This window comes from Ambystoma mexicanum, chromosome 8 (genome assembly GCF_040938575.1).
Source record: "Ambystoma mexicanum isolate Mex_15411 chromosome 8, UKY_AmexF1_1, whole genome shotgun sequence".
Taxonomy (NCBI): Eukaryota; Metazoa; Chordata; class Amphibia; order Caudata; family Ambystomatidae; genus Ambystoma; species Ambystoma mexicanum.
Window position 1 is genome coordinate 1,146,442,579 of NC_090929.1, and position 27,769 is coordinate 1,146,470,347.

At 43.8% G+C, this 27,769-nt stretch overlaps 1 protein-coding gene across 2 annotated transcripts in view; it reads left to right on the forward strand.

Annotated features, from left to right (window-relative positions):
* Positions 1-27,769, forward strand: part of RHOBTB1 (Rho related BTB domain containing 1) — a 760,683-nt gene that overhangs the window by 217,056 nt on the left and 515,858 nt on the right. Inside the window, exon 1 of one of the 2 annotated variants that reach the window (XM_069611209.1) lies at positions 22,618-22,690. The exons of the other annotated variant lie outside the window; for it this stretch is intronic. The gene's annotated coding sequence lies outside the window, so the exon portion shown is untranslated. Of the gene's footprint in view, positions 1-22,617; positions 22,691-27,769 lie in introns of those variants that run through there. 2 annotated transcript variants of the gene reach the window in all.

The following is a 27,769-nucleotide window of genomic DNA, read 5'->3' on the forward strand; positions in this document are numbered from 1 at the left end:
ATTCTTTCGTAGAGTGCCTTTACCCACCATCCGTCTGACATCAGCCCAACGTAAGGCCGCATCGTGGGCCTGGTGCTTGTTGTTTGTGTTGGAACTGGTGTGCTTATCACTGCAGTCTCTGTGGTTCTATTTTTCAGTTCCTCATGTAGTTTCCTTGCTCTAGCTATAAACGGGAATAAATGATCTATCAGCATTTGCGTCCTTGCAGTGAATTCTCCCGTCGCTGCTTCTGTCTTCTTGAGGGCTCTTGCTATATCTTCTTTAGTCAGCCTTTCATTTGATTCTTTTCGGTCACCTTTACTATTTTCTGGGACTGGTTGTTCGGTAGGCAGTCTCGTACTTTCTGTTGTCTTCGTTCGAGGTTCTGTAGCCATTGACACTTGCCCTTGTTCGTGTGCATTCATTGTGTGTGTGCGTGTAGTAGTCAGTGCTACGTTTTCATTCATTCCGCGCTGCCCTGTCTCCAGCTTTTCTCTTCATTCATTACCCCTCAAGTGTGTATGAATCACTACTAATTACATTAAATTTTAGTTCGTTCACCTTAACATCAGGTTTTCTTGGAACCGGAAGAACTATATAGGGCCTAGGTGCCTTTGTGGGACCCATGTGTACATTATCTGGTGGGTGCAATGAAATTGGAACGCTTTGCGCGCCAATAAAGAATGCAGTTCTGATTGTTAAAGACAGAAAAACAGGGATAATCACTATGCATATGCACATAATCGAGCGATATGAAAGTTGGCAGCATTTCCTTCCAGGGAAGCGGGGGCGCCCCTCTGTTTGTGGGAGGACCAGGTTACTGTTCTGGGCCCCCATTTCAATCATATCAACTGTTAAAGTTTTATTCTTTTCACTTACTCCATTATTGTCTCTCAGAAAGTTTGTAACATAAAGTGTCTTGTGCTTCGTAAGTGTCCCACTCTTGCGGGTGACGATTGTCTCTGGTTGTGCGAAACAGTTCCCTTGCTAGACTATGGAGAAAGATTAGACTAACACCTTTTGGTAAGTCACATTCATTGAGCATATTCAAAATAGGTCAATTCCCAGTCCACCCCCCGAATTTGCTTCAGTCCTGAAGACATGCTGGATCCTGTTCAATGGAAAAAATGGAAAAAAAAGCAATCAATCCAAATCAAAGTAAAAATAAGACTGTGAAGTTCTCGTCTCAGCTCTCTCGATCTGTCCCTCGGCGGAAAGATGAAGTGCTTTGTCTCTGTCTCCTTGATCTGTCCCTCGGCGGAAGGTTTCACTGGAATCTCCTCATGTAGTCTCTCTGAAAGTTAGACAGCTCCACTTGCAGCATTATGCCATGGAGGAGCGTTCCCATGTGTGCAACATTAGCTGGATCTCTGATGAAGGTGATGACGTCAACCTCGGCAGGTCTCCCCACCATTTCTGGAAAGTCAGTGACTAGACAAAACAGGACGTTGTGCGCCAGTCGGCTGTCCTCGGGTGACAGGGACATTTGTCCTGCTTAGCTGGGTTCTGGATCACAGGCCTTTCTTTTGACGTGAACAGTCTCTACACTTTCCTGCTGCATGGATTGTCACTACGTAGTTCAGCTTGACCCACAGCTGGTTCAAATGTTCAGTGTTTCTTGGAACTTAATGTATGTAAGCGTGTCCGTGGTTCTCCCGACGAGTGCTGGGCATTCCTCTATGATACGAAAGAAAAGCGTACAAGTGAGTTCATCTTTAATCACCTGCGGTGGAAGCATTTGTGTCCTTATCACTGTATTCAGGTAACACAGCGAAGGCTTCCGCGATGACAGTCAGCAGTTGCTGGATTACTTTCTTGTTGGCAGGGTCTTGAACGAAGTCTGTGACACAGGTTACTCTCCCTACAAGTGACGGATATGATATTACTACTAACTGGAAGTAAGTGAGCACATCCCTTGTGAGATTTCTGCTGGGAGATACCATAAATTCTGTGAAACAAAGTCTTGGTGTTGGTTGCTTCAGGACACTGTGTTAAACTCTTAAAAGAAAAGTCTTTGCTCACAGACTATCAGAGTCTTGTTTTCCGGCAATGCTTAAGTGTGGCTTGGTTCAAAGTTCGTATTGTCCATGTGTTGTGGATTAGATGCGCAATTCTCTTCTTCACCCTGCAACTATGATGCACAGAGTGTCCATTATGTCCTTATCCCCATTTTTGCTTGGAGGAAATGTCTAGTTTAAGCCACAACTTGCAAAGGGGTTCTTTTGTCTTGGCTTTGCTGCTCATGCGTCCTCCTTCCTCGTCATGGATCTTGTCTGCATGTGCTGAGGTTCTTCCCCGTTGTCTGTGATTTCTTCACGGTGGGGTGCAGCTAGAGGGATCTCTCCGATATAGGGTTTAATGTCATTTAGAAAGATCCATGCTCGCCTGCCTTGCAGTTTGACCGCTGACGGAGTGCAATCCTCTATGATAAAAGGACCATTGAATCTTGGCTCGTCCCACCTTCTCCTCGTGTGGTTTTTTACCAAAACAGTGTCTCCAGGGAAGATGAGTGGCATGCATAGACCTTGAACTGAGCCTGTTTCAGCATCTCCTGCTGTGTTTTGTGCTGTGCTGCACCCTTTTCGTCATTGCAGTAGTTGGTCTGAACCAAGCAGCAAGCTGATCTGCTCAAAGACTGCGTTAACAAACTGAGCCCCATTGTCTGACCTCATCACCTCACACACCCCCCATCTAGGGAACACTTCCCTCACCAGGAATTTGGCAGCACAGGTTGAGTCTGGGTGTGTACAGGGACCTGCTTCTATCCATCTAGAGAATGGACACACCACTACAATTAAGTACCTGTACCCGTTACACACTTGAATCATGTCGACATAATCGATATGTAAGTGCTGAAAGGGCCCATTTGGCCGGGGGATGATTCCTCTCACTACTTTTAATGTGTGCCCAGCGGTGAAATGCTGGCAGATTATGCAGTTCACCATAAAGAATGCAACATGCTCATCTAAATTCGGTATAAACCAGTCTTCTGCGAGCGTTGCTGCCAGATTTTCTTTTGACATGTGAAATGGGTAATGCAACTGTTCCAATGCTATTTTAGGTAGGGCTACAGGCATTACTGGTTTACCAGTGCTGTCTTGCCGCCACAATCCGTCAGAGGGATTTAAGGAACACCCTTGATGCCTCCATAGGTTCTTTTCATCCTGAGGTGCCTCCCTTTGGAGCTCCATCAATTGAATCTGCCCCATATTACTATAGGCCTCTGGTGTAGCTCGTGATACCATCATACATTGATGGGTGCGTGCCACTTCTACTTCCATGATCGTTTCATTCTTGGATGCCATACGCTTGGCTTCCGTGTCTGCTGCATGGTTTCCGCGTGACACGAAATCTGTCCCTTTGGTGTGGGCGGCGCATTTCACGACCGCTATGCCCACTGAGAGCTGTAGTGCCTTTATCGGCCTGTCCAATAAGGTTGCATGCTGTAATGGCGTGCCGTCCGCTCGGAGGTAGCCCCTCCTTTTCCAGTGCGCTAAGCCTGCGTGCACTGTGGACGTCACATAGGCGCAGTCACTGTATGCTGTTACTTCCTGGTCTGCGTGATTCTCGATGGCGAGTATCGACGCCAAAAGTTCTGCAGCCTGTGCTGAATAATGAGATGGTATTCATGCACTGACGAGTACTTGAAATTCTCTGTTTGCTATGTGTTTTATTACGGCCACGCCTGTATATCTTTGTCCGTCTTCTTGGTCGATTCTCGAAGACCCGTGAATAAAGACAATCTCACCTCCCGCCAGGCCATTTTCTTTTCACCCCGGGGATTTCATCATAGAATTCTTTGTAGTTCGCGCAGTCATGTATCGGCTCGCCTTCAGTGACTGGCTCAGCTATGAACGTAGCTGGGTTTACTGTTTTACATCAAACTATTTTGATCGATGGATTAGATATGATCACTCCATATGCAGAAGCTCTCTGAGATGTCAATGTGCCTTTTGGTTTCTCTAAGATGGCAAATAATGAGTGCTCGATGTATAACGTCATGGAGCATCCCATTACAATGGTTGTCGCCTTCTCTATGACGTACGCTGCAGCAGCTAAGCTTTGTTCGCATGGGAACTGGCCTCTCATTACTGGGTCCAGATTCCCACTGTAATACGCCAGGGGCTTGTACCCCAATGAGGTTCTTTGGGCGAGCACTGCCATCATAACACTCCCATTCGTGTGTGAGAACAGGTAGAATTCCTCTGCATAATTAGGAATCCCGAGAACTGGAGCCATACAAATCGCTCTCTTGAGTTCCATAAACCCCTTTTGCATTGTCTTAGTCCATTCAATCCTTTCCTTTGTCTTCTGGGCCTTCTTTAGGGCCTGGAGCAAGGGCTTGGTATATGAGCTGTAATCGAAGATCCATTCTCTAACATAATTGCACAGGTCTAAGAAGCTCTACATTTGCTTTATCGTGAGTCGCTGAGCCGTGTTCATGATAGCTTCAGCCCTTTCTGGGGTTACCATTTTCCCCTCATGCAAAATTAACTGGCCTATGTACAGCACCTCTTGTTGACAGTATTGCAACTTTTCCTTGTCAAACTTATATCCTTTCTCGGCCAGTATAGTCAGTAGATCGACAGAATCGCGCCTACATTGCTCTTCAGTGGTGCTGCAGATCAGAATGACATCCACATACTGCAAAACAACACTGTCTACTGCAATATTGCTTAGGTCAATTTGCAGGACTCTGTTGAAAATGGACGGGGATTCACAATACCCCTGTGGCAACCTTGTGCTTTTCAGACGCATTTGTCTGAAAGTAAATGACGTTAGATCTTGTGAGTCACGGTGCAACGGCATTGAGAAAAAAAGCATTTTTCAAGTCCATCACCGTGAAGTATTTCGCCTCGATCGGTGTATTGCACAGGATCGTAGATGGTTTAGGGACCAGAGGGAATTCGGCTTCAACAATATTGTTTAATGCTCTTAAATCTTGGATTAAACGCCAAGACCCTCCTTTTGATTTCTTGACAGGATAGATCACTGTGTTACAGGGTGTCTCTGACGTCACTAGGATGCCCTGATCCATCATGGCAGAAATTGTCTTCGCGATCCCTTCATCCGCTTCTCTGGACATGGGATATTGTCGCACACTTGGTAAAATTGCTCCTGGTTTCAGTTTAATTTTCACTTCTCGCACCCCTTTCAGGAGGCCTACGTCATAGGGTCCTGTAGTCCATACTGAGACAGGCACTTGGGCTGTGTCGTCATCAAAATATTCCAAACGCTTCAGTGCCAACATCATTCTCTGAGGCACTTCTCATTTCATCATTTTGATCCAGAATATGAGACTTACTTCCACCCTCGTCTCTTCTAAGTCAGGGTGTTCTTCGAATAGATCGTCATCAGTGACATCAGTCACTCGATACCCTTCTTCAATGGCGATAATCGCGCACCATTGCCTGCCTTTGTCATCGTACCCTTCGGCCAATGCTACTTTCCCTCGTACTGCTGCAATATGTATCATCAAGGGGAATACTTGTCCCCCTTCATGCATAGGTATTCTTGGTCTGAATAGAAACTCGTCAGGGGTTCTCGTGGTCCTATCTCCAAGGCCTGGCAATCCCGCCATAAGCACATGTATGCCATATGCGAACACTTCTTTTTCTAATGGTATAGCTCTCATGGCTATGCGTCCGGAGTATGCTCTGATTCTTTCGCACACGTTTGAATAATGCATTCCTGAAGTGGAGCATACTATGCCCTCCTCCGTGAACGAGATTTTCATATTCAATTTTGTCATTAAGTCTCGACCCAAAATGTTCACTTGGGTCTGACGTGAATATAATAAAGGCACATTCATCTCACATTCTCCTACGGAGACTAGGAGATTGTCCGTAAAGGGAACTCGACAATAAGCTCCTGTAAAACTCTTGAGTATCTATGGCCTGGCCGGACAATGAAAACTTGCCTTCTCATATGCACAAGCGTGTTGCACCCGAGTCAACTAAGAAGGAATATTCTTTCCCCCCTATGACGACATTCACCCTTGGTTCCCTGTTAGGGTCTGGTGTCACTGATACGATAGAGCACATCAGGGTTCCCAGTGAGCTGTCCTAGTTCATATATAAGTTTGGTCCACTGTATACTTGTGGATTTTCTCCATTCCCAGGGTTGCCTCCCCTTACGGAGTTTGTGCCCTGAGACATTTGCCGTGGTGCCTGTTGGGATTGCCCTTGTGGCAGGTTCCCCACGCTCGGGGGTTGAACCCCTTGTTGCGCACCTTGCTGCAAGCCTGGTGCTTGCTGCTGCACTGTGTGATTCTGTGCACCACCCTGTAGTGGGATAGCAGTCGGATTCACCATGCCTGCTCCCATTCCTTGTCCATTTTGCCACGTGCCTTGGCTTCCGCACGAGCGTGCCAAATGCCCTGTCATTCCACACAGCCAACACACTGGCGGTGGTCGGGCTATTTGTCCATTCGACATATCTGGATTGTCAATCTGCATGTTTTGAAAGCCTCCTTAGTTACTCTGGAAACCTCACTGATTACTTTGAAACTCTCCCTGATTACTCTGCCATCCTCTTCCTCTAAATCGCCTTCCCCTCGGGTAAAATCCCGCGTTCCCCTTGTTGTTCTGTTGCGGGTTAGTCGCCTGTTGTACGTTCAGTTCAGCTGGGCTTGTCAGCATGGCTTCTTCGAGAGCATACTTTGATCATTTCTTTTGCACCAGCTTTGCTTCCTCACCCTTACGAGTTGCCTCCTTTTTTCGATTCTTTTCTTGCAACAATCTACAGTAATGTGCAATAGTCAACTGTATTTCGGCCCACGGTTTAGCTTCTACTCCTACCAATTTCTTGAGCTGTTTCTGCACAGGTTCTGGCAACCCTTGGCACAATATATGGTAGAATACAGGGATAGATTTCGTCCAAGATTCATGCATTTCGAGCACCCACGCATCTTGGAAATTCTGGATATAAATCAACGGATCTTCTGACTCCTTCATTTTTCAAGTCATTATAGCTCCCATATCAGAAGTGTCTGGGTACAGCACTCGTAGCGCTTTCCACACTGCTGCTCTACATATATTAAATGGTGCTCCATCATTGGTAGTGTTAATTATGGTTACACCAGGGTACCCTGCCCGTTCCACACATCGTCTGCTCTCTCACCAAGTATAGCGATTAGGAGGCCCTTAATGTCCCCTATAGCTAACGTGACACCCCCTGTCATCTTTTCTAACTTGTGTATCCACTTCCCGGCTCCCGATGTCAGCATTGGAAGCTTGTTTTTCAGGTTCTCTCGATCCATGTGTGGCCATAGAATATATTGTGGTCTTACTCCCCCCTTTTTCTAGCAGCGGGAATTTGAATGTGCAGTCTTCCTTTTCTTTCCCCATGGCTCTCCTGTTTATCGCTAGCGTAACATTCCCGCATCGCCGTCTACCTGGCAATGTCCTCAATCTGTCTACATAGGTGGGTGCTGACACCCCCCTCTGACCATGGGGTGTTCCTACATGTCGGTCAGGCTGCGAGGCAGACTCCAATGTCCTGGGTGTGGACTTGCTAGCGTCTGACCATCGTACCCCTTTGTCCCTTGGGAGCCACTTTCCGCGCCGTCTCCCTTCATTTGTCTTGTCCTCTGTCTCCTCCCTGGAGTCGGAACCTGATTGTTCCCAATTCACGCAACTTCTTGCATCTTCGTCATTCTTACTAATTTCTAACCTGTCCAGGGACAGTCCCCTGCTCCCACTACTTCGGGTGACATCCTCTGTGTCATACAGCTGAGGGCTTTCCAAGCGCTCGTCTTCCCTTCCACCATGGGATGTTGGCTCCAACCCCATTTCATCATATATTTTATCGATCGTTTCCCCGATGCTTCTGTTGTCGAAGTCATCTTCAATGTTCGCCCCACTCGTGCCTGGTACTGAGTCGTACGCAGGAAATAATTCTTCAATGTCTTCCCATTCTACAACAGGATTGGGTTTTTTAACTTCCCGCGCCAAATATTCGAGATCCCGAGCCCTCTGTCTACACTTATGTTCTATATCATCATCGACTTCCTTGCGCTTCCTCGCTTCTTCTCTAGTCTTATCTTCTTCCCTTCTTCTTTCATTTCTGCGTTCATTTGCCCTTCTAACTTCCTCATCTTCCCATCTCTTTATTCTCTTTTCACGTACTCTTTGATCTTCTTCCAACCTTTGCAGGTTCTGTCTGTACTGATCGTAGGCTGCGCACTGTTTGCGACTGAGAGGTTTTCCTTGCTCTTCGTGCTATAGCTGTACTCGCCTCATTCTATCTTTCTTTTTTATTCTCTCGTCCCTTATTTCCTTATCCTTCTCCTTTTCCCTTCTCTGTGCCTCATCAGACTTCTCTCTTGGTCGCACATCATCACTTCCTTTACCATCGAGTTTCAACAATATCTGTCCTCCCATCCATTTGTCATTTGTGAATGCTATCTCATCAGTTCTGTCTTCACTTCCTTTCCCTCTCTCTCTTTATCGAGAGGTGCACTAATCTGTGCCTGATCCTTCCTTTCATCATCGCGTCTCTCCTTGTCCCTCGGGATTGCGCAGGCAAGATTAATTTCCTGACCCTTCCCCTTAATTTCGTCACTACTGTACGTAGATGACTCATGTGCGGGGTTACTTTACCCGGTAGCTGCCTTTAGCTCTCATAGTGGGTAGAGTCCCTCTGACTGACTTCCCTCGATTTCTTGCTCAGCCGGGGCTGGTGGCTCAGTAGGGGTCTCACCCCCCTCTGTGCATGTTTAATATCCAGTCTGCGGGTGGCTCTTCCTCCTTTGGCTGTTCGAACATTTTCCAAAGTTCCAGAACAGCAAGACGTTTTTCTAATTTCTTGCCTGTATATGTGGCATGCAAGTATGTTGTCATATGTTGTAAGACGGCTTTGGATAAGGACCCGTTCTGTGGCTACGGCATAAACATCTTGTGGGCGGTACCCTTAACCCACTCGGTGCTATATTTCTTAAGCTTGGGTGCATGTTTTGGCAGTTGTTTACATAAGTGAGCGAGTGCAGTAATCTCCTCTATGCTTGAACTCTGTTTCTAACAATACTTTCATGCAATTTCACTACTCCCAACAATACGAGCGAGCACCAAATACCGCAAGCTCCAATCCAATCTTTCCCGCCAAATATTTATATCATCAATTTATTCAAGAACAACAATCCGTGTGCGATTCCCTCTCAACTACAAAATCGCGTAAAACCCAAACTTCATTTCAAACAATCAATGATGCACAATTCTTTACATGTGACATACAACAGAACACGTACAATAGACACTTGACAGACTAGACAGACACCAGCTGGACACATATATCTCTGCCTTCTAATCAATACCCCAACATGGGGTGTTAACGAACTCCCTTAACGACTTCTTTAAACGTGGTCGTATCCTAATCGTCCCCTATTCTGTGGGCTCTGAGTTGACGTTTCTTCAGACCACTATATTAAACCCTAGGAACAAGGCAAATCCTCTCACTTTTATCTCAGATGTCCTCCCTGGTATCCTCTGTTTTTCTCTCAGGTGACTATCCCGGTACCCTCTGTTTTCTCTCGGGTGTCTATCCCGGTACCCTCTGTTTTCTCTCGGGTGACTATCCCGGTAACCTCTGTTTTATCAATTATACTAGAGTCATTATCCCCTTGTATATACAGTCTTCTCTACTTCTGACTATTTTGTTTTCTCCACCACCCCCCGTTACCTTTTCTCTTACTTGTTCTAATGCCTATAAGACATTTGCCAAAGTATTGAATTTTTTGGTTCACTCACCGTTCGCATGGTTCCTCTCTGGATCCTCGGGATCACTGCCCCTCCTTTACCGCCTCCTTCGGTCTTTTCGTCCGATCGGCTGCCCGTAAGAATGAGAAGGGTTATGCTCTGTAAGGCAGGTTCCTTCAGACCCACTGCAGTTTTTGATGGACTTACACTATCATTGTCCACGGGAAGCTTCTCAGTCTACTTAGCCGAATGGCGAATGACTTGTGATATTGCCGAAGACCTAGAGTTACTTCGTGTCGACGGTCAATAGGTGTCTTATCAATAATTGATGGTCAAAACCATCCTCTGCTACCAAATGTATATGAGGGCGGAGCGACCTCTGACGGGCCCATAGGATCAGAGCTCACCCTCAAGTACTTTTAAGACGAGATAGCTGCACCTTGAGGAGGATGGGGTGGAGGGTTCTCATACTCCAACACAAATCAATAAGGACAAGTCAATGGTTTGGCAAAGGGAAGTCCGTTTAATGACAAGTACAAAAAACGGGGAAACAAATGGAAATCAACAGTGATGTGATCGCCTGTCTCGCTTCAACTCCCCAAATTCTTCATTCAGACAGCAATAGTTATAGTACATTCTCGTCATCACTGACGTGTAACACTGAAAGTTTGTCATCTACTTCCATTGTTTGGGAAAGGTAACTTAAGTATAGGGGCTATATCTGTATATGGTAACAGAGCATGAGGATTGGATAACTCTTATCGGGTGGGCGTCTACACCCATCCCTCTACATCACTTGTGATAGACATCACAACAAGTACAACGTCTTATTGGTTCTACTAGCTATAGGACCCTAGATTATTTGGTCCTTTTTGAGTTTGTGGGTTACACCCCTAGACATAAATCTCCACTTTAATTAGCAGCATGCAGAATGGACACCCAGGTGCCTTGTGCCCCAAGATTCACCTTGCCTCCCTTCCATCAATCAGTACTTTAGGGCTATGTGTCAATTAGTTGGCTGAGGATGGCCTTGAAACTGTAGCTTCTTATCAGGAAAGGTTATGGCATCCTCGGGTTCTGGGTGACATCAGATGTTGGTACCTCTTCGCATTTGGCTGGTCACGTGTTTGTTCACCGTGAATCTGCTTCATTTTCGTTCTTTTTGTGTATTTGATTCTTCCTTAGCCTCGCCACCTGCCTGGGGCCTCCTTATCTCGACCTTCACTGGCTGGCTGCTATGCTCTGAAGTTTCAATTCTTCGAAGTTGCCGCTCTCCTCCTTTCTTGGAGTTGACCTCGAATTCCCAGGCATGAGCTGCCTTGTGCTCCGTTTCGATTCCTCTCTTTCCTTCTGGCTTTAGCTGGAATATGAATCTCGGCCTGGTTGGCCTCTTGCAGCCTGGGCTTAATTCTGCTATTACAAAATGGAGTTGCACTTGTATAATGTGCTTCATTGAGGTAGATATATAATTGACGCTTGCCGCTCTATCCTTCTACTAAGCATTGCAAGCAGTATCGTTTCCTTAGTTTATTGCGTTCCAATTCTATTTATAGGCATTTGTTAGTTGCATATTTTCATCTCACTTCATGGTTCCGTTTCTTTATATATCAACATCGTTTATTCTTACAAGTCTATTACATCATTATTTTTTACATTTCGTCCTCGTGTGGAATCTTTCGATTGTCGTTTATGTTCATCTGTACGTCTGTCCGGGCTCTTATGTCGTCACCATTTGCCTTCCATTAAGGCTCTTTGGGTCTCTTTGGGGACAGTCTGTAAGTACTCATCAATTCGTGTCAGCTGCTGGTACGGTTGCCTCAGCGGGTACCGAGCTGCCCATGGTTGTCTGGTTATAGGCACTTCAACAGGTATTGCTCTTCTGGTGTGCACTGGGCAGAGGCCTAGTGCTGCTCTCTGTTGGTTCATTTGTTCCTCATATGTCACATACCTTGGCGAGTATGTTCCTGATACCTCAAAATGGGGGGGCTGGGGTGCAGGCCATGTCTGGGACTTCCTCTACAATACCATCAAGCATGCCCCATTACTGCTCGACAGTTTTAAACTAAGCGCATAAGGTCCCCAGACCCAGTGGGAATAATCTCAGATCGTGCATCGAAAAAAGGCCCAACTAGAATGGACAATCCTCCTTTGGGCCTACCTCTCAGGCCTTTAGTCGCGTTAATGCTGTGGGAGCTAAACCCCTGCACCTCAAATGGTTCAGTTGCCCATGTTTCTTGGAGACATACTAATTGATGACAATGGAGAAAACGCACTCAGTCAGTCTTGCGAGAGCTGATTAGCTCCGGCAACATTCCCGAAGAGTATTTCTAAATTGGTATGCCTCCCTCTACCCTCAATCTGAATGGCATCACCGTCCGAGGGAGCTAAGGAATCCCTCAAACAGCCAATGTGTCATTCAACCCCATCCATCCCCCCATTCAAGCTACCGATCAGGGGTGTGGGGGGAGTGTTCCAACCCTGTTATAAGTGCTCCCTATGCAAGGAGCTCGCTGTGGGGCCCCAGTGAGAATTGAAACATTACTGTTAGCAGCTGGATATGTTCTCATCTCGATTGACAGCAAACCCTCCATCAAATTGGATTCCTTCAGTGTGATTTGGATACAGTCTCTGTCTCTATCTGGCATTCTATACCGCACAACATACAGAATATCTTCACGAATCACAGATTTACAGCCCCTCACAAAGCGCAACCAATGAATACATGCGTTAAGCAGCGCTGATTGCTCTTCAGAATTACCCTCCCCGAGATTAGGCACATCATATAGGTATACTTCACATCCTGTCCTCCTACTCCAATGCCTCGCTCTTGCCACAGGCATCTTTACCCTAGCTTGTTCTCTGCCCTGCACAGTTATAGAGCCCTCTGAGTTGGTTCTGCGGTACACATTGTTTTTACTACGATAAATAAGATCACTAGGGATGGCTGTAACAGGATGCAACTGGTCAGCTGAGTGACCATGGGGAGTAGTATAATCTTTAGATTGCTTTCTCTGTGTGGGACTGTGCAAGTTGGTCACACTCTTGGCCCCTTCACTGGCCTTAGATCTGTAGCCTTAGTGTTCAACATTTGTTAGGCGCACAAGGATTCCAGCAGTGACTTTGATGGGCCTCATTACGAGGCTGGCGCTCCCGTATTGAAGGGTGCCGGTACGGGACCGGCACCCTTCATTACGGGATGCCCTATTACGAGGTTCCCTTGCGGGACCCGGTAAAGACGCCTGGTAAAACCAGGCATCAGCGGGTCCCGCGAGGGGACCAGGAAGCTAATAACGGGCCTGTTATAAACGGGCCAGTTATTAGCTCCCTCCCCATTCCCATTGAGCCCTATGTGGGCTCAAATGGGGATGGGTTTTTCCAATGAGGACTTACCGGGTCCTCCGAGGTTGGAATGGCCCAGTAAGTCCTCATTGGAGGAACCCGGTACTGGAACCCGTTATGGAGGCAGCGCTACCTCCATACTCGTAATGAGGCCCTATTTCTTTTTCTTATTGCTACCAAAAAAACTGATATTGAGATATGAGCTGTCACGTAGTGTTCAACATCTGGCAGGCGTGCCAACCACAAACCATCTGTTTCGGCATTCCAAAGTGTAGAGATCAGTATGCCGCAGACACTGATATGCTTAGAGGCTTCTACTTATGCTGTGAATATTCCTGGTCACTGACCCTGGAACCCAAGTGGCAGACAGTATCTGCAGCCTTTTTGCCACTGAAAGTATAAATACCTTGTCTCTAAGAATTACAAACTCTTTTGAAATTCCACACATTAAACACTGTTCGGTGATATGCAAGAAAACGTTGCTGTTGTCTTCACCACCCGGAGGCACCATTCCATCACTTTAATCTATGGACGTGTGCCAGGGCTCAAGTCGAGGGTAGACGCGGGTGAATGTCCTCTTTGAATTTATGAATTAAAGCCGACCTCGGGGATCGAAATGCAGTCGTCAACACTTTACCACTACACTATATAACCTGATTCAAATAACCCACAACTACAGTTGAAATGTTTCATTTCGGTACTGCAAGTTCCAGCGAAAACATGTGCATTGGTTCTTAGTGTTTAAAACATGCACACCTTTTAACGTTTTCAAAAACACTATTAGAAGAAAATAACCTCTCTTGGTTTTGTGTGTGTGTGTTGGTTTTATGAAAGGAAAATGCCATTCGTCCTGTGCAATTTGGGTGGTTATGCAAAAGCAATTTAATGAAATATTCACATTTCACCTTGATGTGCTAATTTGTTGATGAGTTCCCCCATTTTAATTTTTAGCACTTGACCCCTGCATGTGGCCCTAATTTAGCATGAAGTTAGTTACTGTGTAGAAAGCCATACAGATCTCTCACCTTCACACGTTTTAATGTGGACTCCTGACAAACTTCAGCCATCCTAAAGTTGCGCTCTCACCCCAGCATGCAACATCGAAGGCTAAGTTGTGCATTTTGGAGGAATGTCAGATGGCTCAGACCACAGATTTACAACCTTTCGTGCATTTTTAGTTTTGAAACTGTTACCTCAGGTTAAAGGTAACAGGAGTAGACTTGACCTTGTCCCGCTGGGCGTTATCTAGCACATGATGGCTGTACAACAAACCGAAAAGGAGTTTCTCTTACTTTCAGTCGACATAGAGCCAACGACGCTGCAATGTGACACTCGTTGATTACCGGAGTCCTGCACTAACGTTCCAGCCATCCACCTTGATATCACAGGGCTGGCCATGCAGCAATACCCACCCGGTGGTCACCCATCCTGGGCTCACTTGGGCGCGTTTATCAGCCAGGTGAGAGAGGAACAGCTCAAGCTCTGTCGAGTGTTCTTTACATGGCGACCATCTCTGAGCTCCCACGTTAATGTGTACAAGCAGTCTCTAGCTAATGCATTTGCTCAGGCTACACACAATCTAGCAGTATTTTCACTTCTTCACAGGTCGGAATCTATATGCAATCTGAGGGTATTCAAAAACGGATTATCTAAGTCATCAAAGTTCTCTGACAGGGATGCACATTTAAAGAGAAATTAAAATATTTCTTCCTAGCGGGAACTCTTCACCGTTTCCAGAATATCTGGGCCCCAGTGCTGGAATTCGACCAGCGCTTCCCCGCCCTGACCTATAAACCTACCGGGGCCCGCTGGATCTTAAAAAATCAGGAGATCCCGGAAGAAAATACATAGACGCTGAGGCCCTATCCGAACAGCTCGGGAGGGGAGAGCCCGCCTACAAGGCCTATGGGACAGTTGGACCAAGGGGAGGAGGGAGGGGGGAAACGCAGGGGGGGATAAGAGACTGGGGATCAACATGCCTAAATAACCACTGCTTATAATGTCTGTACTTGTCAACCTGCCTTGATTTAAAATAAACAAAGTTAAAAAAAAAAAATGTTTCTTCCTGAAGAAAGCCTTCAATTAATTCTCTCCCTGATTTGCCGCTTGCCCGAATTCTCAGGCCAAATGTGCCTGCCATCCAAGGCGTCACACAAGCACAGCGGAGAAACTGTCCATTTATCAATTTCTGCTTCTTTTTATATCAAATGTGCAAATCACTTTGTAAAATGATGTCGTCATTAAATGCTTTGTTACAAAAGCAGTGCAAGTCCTCTAAATATTCCATTACCGGAATTTGACATTTAGATGATGTCTATCTGTCGATGCGTGTTTCGCACTACACAAGGCATACACACATATAAGAGTAGCATTTATATATGACTACCAGCGCAATAACTGAGGCAACAAGTAGTGGGCCATCTCGCCTGGCATTCACATGGTTAGCACCTTGAGAAAGTTCTATGTGCAGCACAAAGAACCTGTTGACAAATGGAAAAACCATAATTGGCAATGAAAATATTTCAGCCCAGAGCACCAACGTGTGGAAAGAAGTTCCTTTCTCTTCACTGTAAAATACGTTGCGTCAGCAGAATGCTACTTCCCACACATGAGCCGCTAACAACTGCAACACACTGGGATCATGCGCAGGGAGCATCTACTGAACTCCAGGAGCTACCTTAACTTGCTCCTTCAATGAATTATTGTATGTGTAGCAACAGTAGTCTGGCAATGATCGTAGAAAAAAAGAAATGGTAGTTGTCGGAAAAAGCTGCTTCAACCAACAAACCTAAAAGTATATGTTTGGTCATCGGCGCCATTTACTTTTTAGTTGAATAGTTAATTTCTGAAAAAGTAGGTTTCCAATTACTTTTCCCATTCAATCATCGGTGCAGTTAGCACCTGGGGAGTTAGTGTCGGCACTCAGCATTTGGTATGATGTTTTTTCAAGTGTGGTGCTACGCCAGTGCTCAGTAGAAGTCATTCATACATGTGTAGTGCTGGATGTTACACTTTGAAGGGGTAACATTCAGTTCATAAAGGAACTACATTTAGCGATGGTCATTTTCGGTGACAAAGATAGAGAAGGCGCTGGTCTACCTGCAGCTTGTGAGTGAAAATCACAACATTGAACTGGCTGTGATGCTACTGAGGAAGAGAATTATAGTGCAAGGATAGGAAGTCAACCTGTTCTATCAGTGAAGGTGAATTATTCACTCAGTTGATCTCTAATCTGCAGAAATTGGAAGAATTGCATAGAATGTATAAAGAGGAAAAGTGGAGCAAACGTCCTTACTGGTTATGGTTAAAAGATTGCACTACTTGTACAAGGCCTCTCCAAAGATGGAAAACTATCTTCAAATAGTGATTTATTTCCCCAAAGTGGAGAAGTTGGCTAGACCACTTCTAATGCAACACAATAAGATTAGTTACACTTGGGAAGTCCCTTCCTCACAGATGCAGAGGCAGCTTGAGTCTGGGTAGTGCACGCCACGGTTTGCCACACGCCCAGGTATATGTAAATATACAAGATGCGCTTTAATGAAACTACAGCAAATGTTAACCGGTCCTAAATAGACTAACAGGATCACCATTTTAATCGTGTTGCACCAACCAATACCTTACAGGACCTGAATTCATTTTAAAAATCCTTCTGAAATCATCTCCCGTACACCATTCCTGGTAAATTATGCCATCTTCTACAATAAATAGGTTCATCTTTTTCCCCCAGGTTGATTCTGAGAGAGACCATCTGTCACACACGACTGGGTCCCTTTTATAATTTTGCATGGTTCACACATCTGATGTACCCTTTGACCTGTTATGGTAAGCCCGGGCCCTTCTATTGTGCCTCAAATTCTACCCCTTACAGCTCTTTAATTTTTTTCCATATTGACAAGTAATTTTACCCATCTGATCTCTGTCTTTAACAGTTGGTTATTATCCATCTTCAACCATTGACATGAATTGGTCTAACCTGTTCTGGTCGTTGAACTCACCACTGTCTTCCATACCCAATAGCAATTTTTACATGTTTTTGTATGATACAAATACAGGTTCCTGACTCCACCTATCTGAGATCTCCCAATATTATTAGTTTTGACTATTAGGTGGCGCTTCAGCACTATCAATAAGCCACAACTATTGTATTGGAGTACAGCTTGGGGCCCTGCAATGGACACCGAAACTAGAGACAGGAGAGCAGCCGGGATCACCAAGCTCTGCCGAACAAGCTCCTGTTCCATTGGAAGCAGCACCATCTGAAACACAGCCTCTGCTGGAGTGGGGAGGCCAGGAAGTCCTGAAACTGTTGGTTTTACAGAGTACCGAATCCAACGCATGTATGGAAAAAGGTGGGAAAACTTTACAAACATTGCACGTCACGACCATAAAGAGTGGGAGAAGTTGATGAAGCTTATCGGACATACAAACTCCTGAAAACAGAGAAAAGAGACTGATCATTGTATGCCAAGGCTGGAATATGAATATTACAATTGAAAATAAAAGCATTCATGAGAGGACCACAGTAGTGAGGAAATCCCAATACCACGACGTTGGGAAACAGAGTTGCCTTGCCAAGTGAGCCTGAAGGGATTTGCACATTTAAAAATGAGCTTCAGAAGGAACCGTTTTTTTATCAAGGGGGAACGTGAATCCCATTACAAAAGAGAACTATGATTTCTACTGAAAGACTCTATCTGAAGATTGAAAGTTCGCTGAAGATTGTGAGAAATATCTACTACCAGTGGGCCAGGCAGAAGTCCACACAGAGGCTGTTGTGCTAGTCTCCCTTTGTCCATTAGTTAGATATTTTTCAGAAGTAGCAGGGCCAGTTAGTGATTAGGTTTCGGACAGAAGACTTTTACTTTGGACTTGATGTGCACCCTTCGTTTTTTTGATTTGCAAGGTAGGGGACTTGCCTCACAGCGATAGGGCTAATTAGGTGTTTTTCTTTTACCTTGAATAAAACCCAAATGAGCATGCCAATAACTTGTCTGACTCCTTCTGGTTTGACATCTTATCCAGACGGGCCTTCCAGGTACAATAACATGTTATGATTTGTGATTGCCCATTGCCCACAATCATTACATTTTAATGAGTGAATTCATTCTTTACATCTAACCATTTAAGTGGCCATCACTTGGTTTCTCAATAAATAAGCTTTTTCCATGTAATATCAAAATGTCTTATTCGAGCCTGGCCTCCGTTACATGAATATCTTTGCTACAATGGGTAATCAAAGTCACGACATAATGATGTTCAAAAGAGAATTCTTTATTTGTAACCAGTGTTAGTTGCTTACTGGAAAATGTTCAGTGGCACCTTTCAAAAGGTAAAGACTTCCATGTCCTTGATTATTTCATAGTGTAATGCAAACGTATTTTCTGTGTGTTGTGCATTCCATTTCTAGTTTGTCTAAGCTTACCCACACCTTTATTTCTCTCTGACTGCTTTGTGAGTGGCCACGTGTCATATTCTGTATCTCCCATTTCCTAAAATATTTACAGCGACTCCTTTTATTTTCTGTTTGCCCTGTTTTTGAGACTGGAGGGGAAGGGTGGCGAGGGGCTAATCACAATATTGCACCATAATCATCGGTTTACAGAGAGGTAAATCAAAAGGCTTTCATGAAGTATGTTTAAGCTCACTGATAGCATTGCAGTCTAAGCTCTAATGTGTAACTCTTCTTAGGTGGCAGAGAGGAGGGAATCGCACAGCTCTCAAGTTTCCCATGGTTTTGAGTGAGAAGGCCATCTAGTCCTGTTTTTGCTTGGAATTCTGGAACTTGTAGCCTTTCTAAATTTCAAATGATAAAAAACAAAAAAGTACGAGTATACAAAGGGGAAAAAAGAGAAGTGTTTGGCCTTTTCAATCATGGCCACTTAAAACTTGAGAACTCTGGAATCACAAGTTTAAATAGTAGCACAATAATGAGATAAAGGACTTGGGATATGATTCTGCAAACATTCTCAAGTTTTGGCAATTAGGTGGTGCTTTCAGCACTGCCTATAAGTGGCAGCTATTGGCTTGGGAATTGAAGCTCAGAGAAGGATGGCACGTGAGGGAGACCCACATGTTGCTATGGATATTGTTTGGATGTGTATCCACCCATTGGCCAACGATGGCCATGATAATCCCTACTCATCGACAACCTGCCTTCCCCATCTAATACACCCTTCACCGGGATCTCTCTAAGCTGGCTTTGTGCTTTTAAGGGGAAGTTGATGTTATTTCTAAGCAGCCTTCTGCAAAGTAATGGTGTATTCGCGACTATATGTAAAAAACATTTCTTAATCAAGTATGTTTTCTGTGTCCTTGCATCTGTTACTTGCACTGAATTCCAGTTGCTAATAAGCATTGGCAAAGCCAATCGTTTTGGCTCTTATATAAGCATTAGTCAGGCCCTGCCATAATATACAGACGTGCTAACACCATTTACCAGCTGTTGCCATCTTACGGCCAGATAGTACTGTACCTAGAATATGCCTTTTGCATGCCTACATAAAAGCCAAATCTGTTGGCTTTGCCAATTAGTCTTTACATTCTCCTTGGATCTTCCAAATCTATGTCGTGTCATTGCCTCAATTTTCTGGGATCCTTGCATTACTACAATCCAGTACTAAGCCAAGGACCTTTACAGTTCCTACCCGATTCTCTTTCTTTGACATCTGTTCATTCAGATGCCTTCCCATCTCCAATTAGGGTTACACCATATACTTTGCTGCCTCTCACGTACCACATAATCATAGCTAATTTGTAAACATGTAACGCCTGTTTCCCCTAAGCAGAAAATAAACAATTAACCCCCTTTATGTTCTGCTTACTTCCCTAACTATAACATAAGCATCAATGTATTGCTGAATGTTATGCTCCCTTTATTTAAATGAATGAATTAATGTTGTCCCTGCAGAGTTCTTCCTGTTTGCAATAATGTCAAAGTGTCTGTGGTGCCAGCACATGCATTATTATATTTGGGCTTCAGTGCTGGGGTATTTCGCTGTTCCATGTTTCGCTCTTCTGCTTGTCAGCTAGTCCCAATTGGAAAATATTATCCATTACCCTATCCAATGGCATCACTTTTTTCTGTCTCTGCTCTGTCCAAATGATTATCTAACCCTGAAGTACACATGTGTTCTTAACCTCAATTATTTGGTCTAAAAAATAATAACCCCACAATGGTAAGTTTCTTGGAAGAACGATTCTGGCTTCTAAGTATTTTTCCTGGAGTACCCTAGCACATCCTTATGGCCATTCGTGAAGTAAGAACATGCAAAGAATAACACAGCAATTGTCGAGGGTTCTCCAAGAGCGCCTGGGGACCAACTCTGTTGGTGACGGTGCGCGGTACAAATCCCTTCAACATTTAACATTTAACAATGCTGCTGTGCTGACTTAGTTTTCCTCCCACACCTTTACAGTGCATGCAAATATATGTGCTTCCCAATGCTTGGCCAGGGACTTATATTTTTACTTTCTGGAGGTGGGTGAATGTGCAGCTAATCTCAAGAATTGTTGCTTCTCCTTGTTGAATGCATGTTGCTGGGTGATTTGCATGGCAAGGATACATGTCCCCTAGGCCCATGCAATCCTATGCTGAGCTGGTTACTCTGGGTGCAATTGAATGCATGTTGCTGGGTGATTTGCATGGCAAGGACACATGTCCCCTAGGCCCATGCAATCCTATGCTGAGCTGGTTACTCTGGGTGCAATTGGAATATTGGTCTTTACATTGTGATTCAAGTATTTAACTCCTTTTAAAGCATGGTAGGGGGCTATTTTGATTTTTGGATATCTTTCTGTATTAATGAAGTTCACTTGGGTTCTTCAATGGTCAAATGTGTTTGACGACTGCAGCCTTTTTGCTCTGGTTATGATCACTGCACCAGTGCTTTCAATTCTTGTCTTTGCTCCCCCTTGTATGCCTTGAATGCACCAGCTTTTGGCCAGAGCCTGAGTTCAGATGCTCTCTCTCACAGCTCACATTCTGAAGTTCTAAGTCCAGAGGTATGAGCTTTAGCCAACAGTCCATACATTGCTTCTCTGTTTGAAAAGGTCTGCTTCAGCAGTGTGGCTGGCAGTCATGCTCTCTCCGTTCCCAAGCAGAACATGTCCCTCTTCTGGTCCGAGCAGAGTTTGGAAAATGTTGTAAAGAGGGGCCTGGGGCTGTTGATAACCTCACCAATTCAAAATGGCCACTGCGCATATTGTCATTGGGGTGCTGCAAGGGGTAATCCTAGTTTGCTGCCAATCCAGAGGGCCCTCCTGAAGTTAGACCACAAAGTCTTGTATTGTCCCATGCATCGCAGTGTCCATCTCTCCTCCCTGTGGTGACCTTGGTGTTTGATTTTGGAATTTCTGTGGCTGTGCCCATCTTGTGGGTATTGCAATAGCCATTCCATCCTCAATCTGTGAAATTGTGAACAAAACGGCTTCCACAGGTTTTCTGCACTAGGCAGTGCGCATTACTCAGAGGTAGAAAATGAGCTGTTTGTTTAACCATATGATACTCATCATAGCCATTATTTAATGCTAAAAGAGTTTTATGGAGCCGTTCTTCCTGGGATTCAAGCTAGCAGGTGTCAGGATGGCCTTTTCATGCAAGGCTCAGCTTCCATGACAATTCCAATGCATTCTAACATTCAGATACGATGTTGTAATAATCTTTTAGAAAGAAGTTTAAAAGAAAAGTTGAGAAGATTTGACTTGAGTACCATAAACTTCACTGGCTCTGTAAAACATGTCATTTTTGAAAACTATAACGGATATAGTTGTGGATTTCTTTAGCGAAGTTTGAAGGGCAGTACCAATATGTAGTTGGTTTTAACGCAAGAAGGGAGAAGCGGACAGCCGTACAGTGTTCAGTCATGCAAGGAGCAATGACATTGTGCATATAGTGGAGCATAAATCTAGATTACTCAGATCACTGACTTTTTTTATTATTATTATTATTTTTTTATTTATTTATTTATTTTTCATAGCAGGAGCCGTGGACGGGTTCTTCAGGAGCACCCGCCCCTCATCCCAGATGTCATCCAGTAATGGGATTGAGAGGACAGTCTTCCTCTTGGCCTCCCGCCGTTGGTAGAGGAAACCTTCTTTCTTCTGTTCTTCGGGGCAGAGCTGGAAGAGCTTAGACTTGAATAGATCAGCTCACAATGTAAAGATATTATGTTTCAGTCCATTAGCCTACAATCGCATGACTGTGTATTAAAATGTAAAATGCCCAATATTTCCCATTTACAAATGTCTTGCGAGATTCTTCTTGCGAGTTTTTTGTCTTGGTCGTTTTTCCCCCTGGATTCGCATACCTTACACATTTAAAAATTCAGTTTTGGCTGTTCCAAATAGCTCATTTACGACGCCAAATGCACGTCATTTCTTCTACCATAAAGGAGAGACTTAAACCCAGTGTGATATCTGCTTTAATCATTTCACAGCGTTAGGTGCAGTACAGTGGGGAAGGGACGTCGCTCTAGGTGATGTCACGTGCAGGCCATGGAATGCAACGATATGAAAGAGGCTTCTGCAATGTGAATGAAAAAGGCGGTTGGTGCGAACTGGTGAAGCGACCAAAACAACTCCGAGGCCTGGGTCCCTGTGGCTTTATTCTACCTGGCTACGAATATTTGAGGTCGGATGATGAGGGCCTCGCGGCAGTAAAGACCTGCACAAGTCTGGTGAGGCATAGATAATATGAAAGCTACTTTACATATTAATATGCATCTCAGCGCCCTGTTGTACTGCCATTCTAGAGTAAGGCCTGCGGGGGCGGTAGAGGTGCGCCACTGCTGTGCAGTATGCTTGTAGAAGAATGGAAACATTATCAGGGCCTCACAAAGGAAGAAGAGAGCACAAGCTAGCTACGTGCCAGGCTCAGCCAAGTGAGGAGGGGGTACCTCTCCGGCTACCCGTATCGGAGCGACGTGCGTCTCTTGTGATGACTCTGTGAAACACTTTAGTGGCCCCACAAACTTTACACAGAATCCGGATTGGCCGTCCCAGCATCGCGCCGGTGTCCTCACGGAAACAAAGGCGGTGCAAACGTGCAACCAGAAGCAGAAGCAACCGGTTTTCTATGTCCTCTAGATAATGCTGAGTAATGTTTGTCATTTGGATGTTCTGGGCAGGCAAATGCTAGATATGTTGTCATTAGCGAATGTATTGGTGAAGGCAGGGGAGTTGCTAGGTCTGGAAAAGACCCGGGGCTAAGCTGATGTTGGAACTGTAGGGACTGGGGGCTAGCTAGTCTTTTGGCTGTAGCTCCTGAAATTCTATCAGGGAGATCAGGGGCTATAGCCCCCTTACCCCCACCCCCCTAGCAACGCCCCTGGGTGGAGGAATTGATTTGAGAAAGCCTATCTGCTCATATTTATTTCAGGACACGCGTCTGTTGGGTTAGTGGTGTGCTATTAGCAGTGAAAGTGCCAGTTTAGGTAGTGGAGTTTTTTCCCTTTATTTCTGAAGATGTATTGAATGACTCATCTACATTCCATTCCCAGCATTGTTTTTTTTTCAGCAGCAGGTCAGGCGTATGTAAAAATGCAGCATATTGAAAGAAGGTTATTTGTGCAAATGATGAGATGCGATCGCATTTCTCATCATTTGCGCCAAAAAAATGCAACCTCTTCAGAAAAGGTATTTGAATGTGTGCATCACAGATGTGCACATTCAAATGCCACTTTTCATCCCTTTGCACATTTACGTAAATCGGGGGACTTTTCTGTGCAGTTTAAAGTGAATCCATAATCCACAAAAGGGATGTGTTTTAATTGTGCAAAACGGAAAGGCACCCGCCTGCTCCTGTTTGGAGTAGACGCAGACAGTGCACATTTGATTAGTGTCAATCCAGACCCTGTCACCCATTTTTAAGTGTGAGGATAGTAACTGTATGAACCACTGCTGTTCAGCCAGTGCTGTCCCACTTGCATTTCTATCCCTCAAACAGAGACAGAAATAATTTTTTTAAACATTTTTCATGCATTTCACAGAGACGGGCCCTCTTTCCTCCGTTAGAGGGTAAAGATTGACCCTTACATAAAATGGGCACACCACTAAGAGCCTGGCTCCATGAAATGAACTTCCAACAACTGCATGTTTGCTGGGATCCAGTCATATACATTGACACTAATGTATGTGTTGCTGCTCAGCCCTCCTAAAATGCGCTAGTTTCCTTTGAGAGAAGGCGACCTGTGCATTTTTGCAATGAGTGCAAATGAAAAAGGACATGCGCTGTGCTTTTTACATTTCTGCTCATTTCTGAGAATCTGCCCATGCCTTCTTACAGTGTGGGGGCAAAATGTCAATGCAAACCATAAGAAGGCGCTCTAGTACTACTACTTTGTTTATCTGCAGAATAAAGGATGGTTTTAAAAAGTGTTGCAGATTTTAGGGAGGTAGATTGAGAGGGTTGTCGTTTGAACAAATTCAAAGTATCCATAAGTAGCAATGCATTAAAATACCAACGTGAGAACAGTTGTCATTTTGGCAGATCATTGCGAAGATCAGCTGCAACATGTGAGTTTGGGAATTCACGTGAGCACATTGGAGACCAATTTCTATTAATAATGTAGGGAACAATAGAATATCTGAGGAAATTCCACTCCTGGGTTAGCTCACAATAGATGAGATTATAACATTGGTTAAGAAAATAGAATGTTCTTTAATGTATGACAGGGGAAATTAGCAAAGAAGAGGAAGACAAAATGCCATGTTTATGGCTATAAGGAGAACACATACAGTAAGAAAGAATCTGTAGTGAAAAGTGGACTAGAAAAGGCATTTCGCAGGTGTTTCAGGTGTGGAAGTAATATGTGCTTGGCAAATGAATATGAGGTCGCTGGAAGCCGTGTGATTTGCAGGTGGTACTAGAGAAGAAAGGGCACTAGACTGGTACATGTCACATGCTCACAGGAACCAGTGGAGGAAGCTGAAGTGTGAGCCAAGATAGCTCTTTCACTGAGTGTAGTAGGCGGGCATAGTAAGAAGGGAAGAGACCCATTTATGAAAAAGGGGACGGATGGAGCAGCTTGTAGGTTCTGGAAATTACTTTACACTTAAAGATGTAGCAGCATCTTCAAACATCTGTCCAAAGACGTGCACGCTCCCAACAGTCAATCCACACACCTAACACACCAGCTGCTTCAGCCTTCATACTGTAGGAGATTTTGTTTTATTGGGGTAAATTCGGGATTTGGCGGTATTTTCTTACTGTAAAAATATTGGCGGTAATTTGGCAGTAAATTAGTCTTAGATTTAGATTGGGTTTGGTATCATACTATTTTAGTGACCAATCCTTGTTAGCTTGTATTGGTGGTAATTTTAGTGGTATCTTGTTTTGCGGTATTTTATTCCTGTAGTATAGTGGTGAGCATGGTTTCTTTTTTATACTATAACCCCATCATAAAATAAACCTTTCCTTTCTATTAGAATACCTTCTAGTTGTCTGTAGAGAGCCCCGGATTTATACAATTTAGTAGAACCCAATGATTTTATTCATAACACCACCTACAGTTTGTGGCTGGTATTACTGGTTTATGTAAATCCAGTAATCTATGTATCAGATCAGACACCTTCTCATCAACATGCAAGGAAGGAAACATTCATCACACTGCACACAAACCTCTGCTTTATAGCTGTTTATTACTAGCTTTCTCTTGTTTGCTATTTTACTTGCAGTGTTAAATTGGCAATTGCACTACTGCACTGATGTGAGCCTCCCCTTTATACATCACTTATGTAAATAATTCACAGATGCATGAATGACACAAAAATCCCATTGGTTTTTATAAATACTTCTTTTATTGTATCTTATTTACAAGTCACCACATTTTACCATGGATTAATTACAGCATCATCTGCAATACAAGAGAACAAAACAGAACAAGCAGTTATTTTTTTAAACATGGATTAATGTTCCCACATTCTGAAAATAACGAAAAATAAACATGCAATGATTTCCTAACTTCCCTACACTCTAATAAATCTTAGCCACGCATACAGCATTTTATCTGGTCCTCACTTAGCACTTATCTTACCAAGGTCGGCCTTTCTTTGAAGTCCCACGCACAACCTCGTTTTGTTCGCAGATGCAGACCCAGTGTCAGCATGAAATTCTTCCATAATCTTGAGTGGGTAGCGCCAGCTGATTATGTCCCACAGCTAGTGCTCTACCCCCTGGAACCTCTGTCTGTCCCCTCGGCCCAGCATGAACTAACTACTCTCTTCATTTCTTGTTACTAAGAAAACTCTTATCCACCCCCTTATTGACATGGCTTGTCTGCCTACAATTTCCACCAATCATAGTAAAAAAACTGCTGTGTACCAGCCCTCATTTTCAGAACAATGAAAGCTTTAGACTCAGAGTTACTGTTTCACTTTGCTTCCTGCAGCTTGCATTTTTTCTGTTCTCCACAAGCTGAAGAAAACGCCAAAATGAATCTCAGCAGTGCCACCAAAACATGGATTTCACCTCATTTTGCATATGAGACTGCATTTTAATGATAGAGAAGTTAGAATTAGTATTTTAGTAATGTTAATAATGTCAAGTCAGTTATATATTATAATGTAGTCTCCATACATGAATCATAAAAAAAACATGGTGCACTTCATTATTTGAACCCGGCAGCACACTAAGTTTTTCTATGTGTGCTCTGAATATCTGCAGTTTCAAATTGGGCCAAAAAAAAATTGCTATATGCTATACATGTCCTTACTTACATACCCTCCTTTTTTTCGACAATTCTGGCTAACCAAATCCACAATTGGAGGAAACCCAAATGGTTCTTTCTTTTTCCATTATATATATCACAATTGAAATAATAGCAGCTCAGTAAAATGAACCTTAAAATATTTCTTAATAAACCACTGCTCAATTATAACAAAAGTAAAACAGATCCCAAACAGGCTGAGTCCACATACACATGTGCATGTCCATATATAACGAAATATCCATACGTCTTTCTTTCCAACCGATTTGTCCACGTAGGTTTGAATGTTCTTTTACTCATAATCTTTATATATGTGACATCAACATTTCATATATGATAACAAAAATAATAAAATAAAATACATAGATAAAATAAATGACTAATATAACTAACTAAAACAAATAATTAAAATAACAAACATGTGATTCTCCACCATACTTATTTTCAGTCCCATAGAACAATACTATGCTTCATCAGGAACGCTGTAGAATTAAGTTCAATTCACTACTGTTCCTTTAATGACGTTTACCATCTTTATGACTGCACCTTTGAGATGTCCTGATCGTCAATTTCTCATCATCTGGTTCATTCGGTGAAACTCTTTCATCCTGGTGCTCCTGGGTGCTTTTCCATAGAAATCATCTCTTTAGGCATCCATGTCGCTTTGTCTTCACCTCCATACTTTCGTCCGGAGGCTTTACTTGAGCTTCATCCTGTGGACTCCATGACTCCATCATCTCTCGTGTCGTCCGGTCCTGCGACCTCCGACCCCAATCAATATTTGTTAGTATTCTAAATTAAATAGAAAAGGAACAGATTAAGTACATAGCACAATACCAATTTTACCCTTTCTACCACACAAAAACAAAATGTAGTCCAAAACATTCTGATTGACTCTTCCGATTTCTGTAACTAAGCACATGTTAGAGAGAAACAATAACATACATATGACATCATCATACATCAAAACAATTTTCATGTAGAACATCTCATTTGTACCATAAGTTAAAGGAATGGTTCGCCCAAACATTTTTATTCCAAAAACAGATG